The sequence below is a fragment of the Elephas maximus genome, chromosome 1, assembly GCF_024166365.1.
Source record: "Elephas maximus indicus isolate mEleMax1 chromosome 1, mEleMax1 primary haplotype, whole genome shotgun sequence".
Lineage (NCBI taxonomy): Eukaryota > Metazoa > Chordata > Mammalia > Proboscidea > Elephantidae > Elephas > Elephas maximus.
This window is the reverse complement of record NC_064819.1, coordinates 175,738,460-175,744,459: the sequence shown is the minus strand read 5'-3', so window position 1 is coordinate 175,744,459 and position 6,000 is coordinate 175,738,460.

The window sequence follows — 6,000 nt, the reverse complement described above, 5'->3', positions numbered from 1 at the left end:
TTCACCCTTCAGCCAAAGATTGAACAGGCCCATGGAACAAAACAAGGTTAAAGGGGAGCACCAGCCCTGAGGCAGGGACTGGAAGGCAGGAGGGAACAGGAAAGCTGTTAATAGGGAACCCAAGGTTGAGAAAGGAGGGTGTTGACATGTCATGGGGTTGTTAACCAATATCGTAGAACAATGTGTATACTGTTTGATGAGAAACTAGTTTGTTCTATAAACCTTCATCTAAAGTACAATATAAAAAAAAAGAAAGTAAGAGACCTTGGATGGTGCAAATGATTAATGTGCTTGGCTGCTCACCAAAAGGTTGGAGGTTCAAGTCCATCCAGAGGCATCTTGGAAGAAAGTCCGGTGAGCTACTCTTAAAAAATCAGACATGAAAATACTATGGAGCACGGTCTACTCTGCCGTGTACGGGGTCGCCGTGTGTGGGAGTCGACTCAACGGCAACTGGTTTGGTGTGGCATCTAAAAAGCAAAGGGCGTGCTCTGTGCAGAGCAGTGCCTGGGCCCTCAGGAAAAGCAGGCAGCTGTGATCGTGTGTGTCGACGTCGTTGCCCTCCATATTCATGGCTTCACACATTGCATCATTCATTGAAAAACATTAAAACTCATTCCTCTCCCCGCCCCCCCCGCCATGAGATGAAAGACTTTAATTACAAGAATCAGGAAAAGAGGTGACATTTTAACTATAATAGTTTCTCCTAAAAGAGTATTACCTCCTTTGACCAGTGCTTTAAAACAACATTGAAATTCCCTTTCCCAGTGGAGCCAGAGTTGGAAAGTAGTTGCATAGTCTTGAATGTCCAGTGAGCCGTTTGATATCAAAATCAAACTCCAACTTTTTGTGTTACCTTCTTCTTTGATGTTTTCATTTCTTTTGTTAATGGCTTGGGCCAAATAAAACATCCCCCTCTGCTTTGTTCCAAACAGAGCTAGAAAAGCTAACTAGGTCATCTCAAAACCAATTCTTTTCTCCCTGAATCCAGGGTTTCTCAGGATCAAAGTCTCAAGCTCCCAACTATCGACTCAGTAAGAAACAACCTTGAAGCATTCTAAGCTCCACTCGGGGAACTTATATGCGAGCTCTTTCCTTTCCAGAATAATAGGACCATGCTGGAATGGGCCGATTTGTAAAACACAAAGTGTTTAATCATAATTCTTAATATAAAATGGATCTTACTTAATTGTTTAAAAAATGGAAATTATAGGAAAAATTAAATTCATCCACTATTCTGCTTGCCAGTGGCAGGCATATTATGATTTTTCGATGACAGATTTAGAAAATCAAATTTAAAGTCTAAGGTTAGTATGCCTAGGGGCACGTGGTAGGTGATAGAGCATTCCCAGTGTCTCTTAACCTCCCACTCAAGAGGCTGTCTAAAAGGCCATGGCTATATCAAATAGAAAAGCAAATCCAGGCTTTGATAGAGGCTTTGTTCAGAAAGAAAAGGGGAAAAGCAAATTTTAGTATAAGAGAGAAATCTATTGTAACAGGGAGAACACTCCAATCATAAGATCAGTAGCCTTCTCAAGAATAAGGGAAAAAAATTTTCTTAGAGATGAGAGTAAAGAACGATAGAAAAAAACCAACTGTGGGGAAGTGGGATGGAAGGGTGATGTCATCAGACATAAATCAGAATGTTTCATGGTGAGTCCAACCTACTTTCCAGGAGGGACTCTTAACAAGCTGTAGTATGTTGGCTCAGGCTGAGGGTGGGACAAAGATCAGGGACTTGGGAGAAGGAGAGAAGCTTAACCAAAGTTTGGTTAACAAGAATTTTGTATCTGATTCACCAGTAGGGACAAGCAATTCAGTTACTCATTTATGAGGCAAGGAATGGAAATTTAGAGGGTCTGTGTTTGATCTTGTCATAGGTGAACAAGGGGACATCTGTGAGTCTTATCTAAGTCTTATGGGAAGAAGGGTGGTTGTAGGAACGGCGTGGTGGCATCTGACCTCCACTAACTTCATGAGGGGAAGGAGAATCAAGATCAACAGCCCAAGGCTGATTCCTATGAGGGAGAGGTCAGACATGCCTCCATCCTCCAACCTTTTTACCAATTCTGACACCAACTGTGCCTCCCATGCCACTCTCTACTTCTCTGCTGGGTCCAATAATTAGTTGCAATGGCTACGAAGAAACTCACAGACCATCGTCAACAATTATTTGGTTTATTAGGGAAGAAACAGGTTACACTTCAGGTTCAGGAATGCTCAGGATACAATTCTGCCACCAGGACAGCCTCCTCCCAGCCATGCTACAGGCAGGCCTCTCTCTGGCCCCTTGGTCTGTGCCCTGCTTGGGCAAGTGTTATAAAGTTCTTTTAGCTCTGCAGATAAGTGCCTGGAGGCACCACATTCCCTCAGTAAGCCTCAGCCCAAAGGTGCTCAGCTCTCTCACTCGTGGGTTCATAAGCCTATCTCCACCAAGTGCCCAGAGGCACCCCACTCCACCACTGTGAGGTTTCCTGCCAGTCTCCTGATTCTGCTGCCTCTGCTGCTGTTTTTCTGCCATTGCTTCTCACCGTCTCCGGTGTTATAGCTCCTTCTTTCTTCTGAATTTAGAAGGTGTGTTTTCTTTTCAACACATGGATCCTGGAGGCAATGGAGGTGCTCCACTTCTGCCTCTGCTTTCTTGGTGGTTGTGAGGTCCCCCCTTTCCGCCTCTGGGATGTATCTCTTTTAAGCCTAGCTGGATGACAAAACTGACCAATTCCCTCCTTAGGGTTCCATATACCTTATTTGCACAGCTCTACCCTACAAAGTTACCATGTACCTTATTTACATTATTAGCAAGCTATCCAATCCCCTTGGTGGGCAACAAGCACTTCATTTGCATAGTCCCACCCAGTTGTTTACCTGTGTTTTACTGACTATGCAAAGGCATTTGACTGTGTGGATCATAACAAATTATGTATAACATTGCAAAGAATGGGAATTCCAGAACACTTAATTGTGCTCATGAGGAACCTTTACATAGATCAAGAGGCAGTTGTTCAGACAGAACAAGGGGATACCGATTGGTTTAAAGTCAGGAAAGGTGTGCATCAGGGTTGTATTCTTTCACCATACCTATTTAATCTGTATGCTGAGCAAATAATACAAGAAGCTGGACTATATGAAGAACAGGGCATCAGGATTCGAGGAAGACTCATTAAGAACCTGTGTTATGCAGATGACACAACCTTGCTTGCTGAAAGTGAAGAGGACTTGAAGCACTTACTAATGAAGATCAGAGACCACAGCCTTCAGTATGGCTTGCACCTCAACATAAAGAAAACAAAAATCCTCACAGCTGGATCAATGAGCAACATCATGATAAACGGAGAAAAGATTGAAGTTGTCAAGGATTTCATTTTACTTGGATCCACAATCAATAGCCACGGAAGAAGCAGCAGTCAGGAATCAAAAGATGCATTTCATAAATCTGCTGCAAAGGACCTCTTTAAAGGTTGAAAAGCAAAGATGTCACCTTGAAGACTAAGGTGAGCCTGACCCAGGCCATGGTATTTTCAGTCGTATCACAGGCATGTGAAAGCTGGACAATGAATAAGGAAGAAGAAGAATTGATGCCTTTGAATTGTGGTATGGGCGAAGAATATTGAATATACCATGGACTGCCAGAAGAATGAACAAATCTGTCTTAGAAGTAGTACAACCAGAATGCTCCTTAGAAGCAAGGATGGCGAGACTGCGTTCTACATACTTTAGACGTGTTAGAAGGGAGCAGTCCCTGGAGAGGGACATCATGCTTGGCAGAGTACAGGGTCAGCGGAAAAGAGGAAGACTCTCAACAAGGTGGATTGACACAGTGGCAGCAACAATGAGCTCAAGCATAACAACGATTGTAAGGATGGCACAGGGCCAGCAGTGTTTCATTCTGTTGTGCATAGGGTCACTATAAGCCGGAACCGGTTCGACGGCACCTAACAACAACCCATTTGTTTGGTGGGAGTTGCAAGAAAGGCCATGTAAAAGCATCGCAGTGATTATTTGCAGTAAGCCACTTTCATGAACACGAAGAAAACCAAACTTGCTGCCGTCTAGTCAATTCCGACTCATAGTGACCCTATAGGACAGAGTAGAACTGCCCCATAGGGTTTTCAAGGGGTGGCTGGTGGATTCAAACTGCCAACCTTTTGGTTAGCAGCTGAATTCTTAACTGCTGCACCACCAGGGCTCCTGAACCCAAAGAGTAGGGGATTTTCTTAACTTTCCCAGTTTTCCAATATCGCAGGGTTCAGGTAAGAAATTCACCTCTATCAGATACATCCTGCATCACGCAACTTAATCTGGTATAGTAATGCCAGATCTTTTAGCATCTGTGTTAATAAAAACACATACTTTCGCAGGAAGGCAGCCTTGTTCTAGCGCTCCAAACTTCTCAAATGATTGCTGTGATGTGGGAGAAGCAATGTGGTACAATGCGGGACTAGTTAAGGGCATGACAGATTTTCCTTAAAGGAGTCCTGGAGCAGGGCTGGCTTCATGGGCATGTGACCCGTGCAGTCACCCAGGGTCCTGTGCTTAGATGGGCCCCAAGTTTTTTGCTGTCTTGGAATTCTTATAACTTTTGGCAAATGGTCTCTGCATTTTCATTTTGCACTGGGCAAATTATGTGGTTGGTTCTGCTCTGGAGTTAGAACTGGTTTGAACACTGATCTACACTTACTATTATTATGACTACTACCACTAGTGGCACAATAAGTAAGTGCTCAGCTGCTAACTAAAGGTCAGAGGTTTAAACCAATCAAGGGCTGACTCCTCAGGAGAAAAAACCTGGTGATCTATCTGCTCCAGTAAAGATTTCAGTGTAGAAAACCCTATAGGGCAGTTCTACTCTATGAGGCACTAGGCCAGAATTGATTCCGTGGCAGACAGCAGCAACAGCACCACTTTTACTGTTGTGCAACTATTATTGCTAGCCATCATTTATTGAGCACAATGCCATATGTTGTGCCAAATACTTTTCAGGCATTAATGTATTTGATCCTCACTACTTTTTTTTTTTTTTATAATTCTATGTGCTGGTTACCATTAAAAAAACCCACTGGTTACCATGAGTATCCCCATTTTACAGCTGATAAAATGGAGACACAGAGAAGTTAAGTATCTTTCTAAACTTGCATATGATCCTAGTCTGATTTCAGATTCTATGCTCTTAACCACAATACTATTTAGTCTCTTTGCTTACTAGCTTTGTGACTTTGGGCAAGTTGCTTATCACCTTTAAAATCAAGGTTTTTTGTTTTTAATTTATTATTATTATTTTTTTAATTTTTATTGAGCTTCAAGTGAACGTTTACAAATCAAGTCAGTCTGTCATATATAAGTTTATATACACCTTACTCCATACTCCCACTTGCTCTCCCCCTAATGAGTCAGCCCTTCCAGTCTCTCCTTTCGTGACAATTTTGCCAGCTTCCAACCCTCTCTACCCTCCCATCCCCCCCTCCAGACAGGAGATGCCAACACAGTCTCAAGTGTCCACCTGATACAAATAGCTCACTCTTCATCAGCATCTCTCTCCTAACCACTGTCCAGTCCCTTCCATGTCTGATGAGTTGTCTTCTGGAATGGTTCCTGTCCTGGGCCAACAGAAGGTTTGGGGACCATGACCGCCGGGATTCCTCTTAAACTCACGGTTTTTTAATCCACAAAATAGAGATAATAAATCAGTAGCCACGGAATCAATTCCAATTCATGGCAATTCTAACTGTGCTCAGTAGGGTTTTCAATGGCTGATATTTTAGAAGTAGATTGCTAACCTTTTCTTCCCGGGTGCCTCTGGGTGGACTGGAACCTGGGGCCTTTCAGATAGCAATGGAGAGCAAGAGCAGAGATAATAGTGAGAACCCAAATCTCCACCCCACACTCAACCAGGATCCTGAGAACAGGAAACTGCACTTTACTGTCTGCATTACCATGCGTTTGCTATCTCACTGTCTTCATTAGCATGACTTTACCTTTCTGAGACATTCCCGAGCAGGCAAA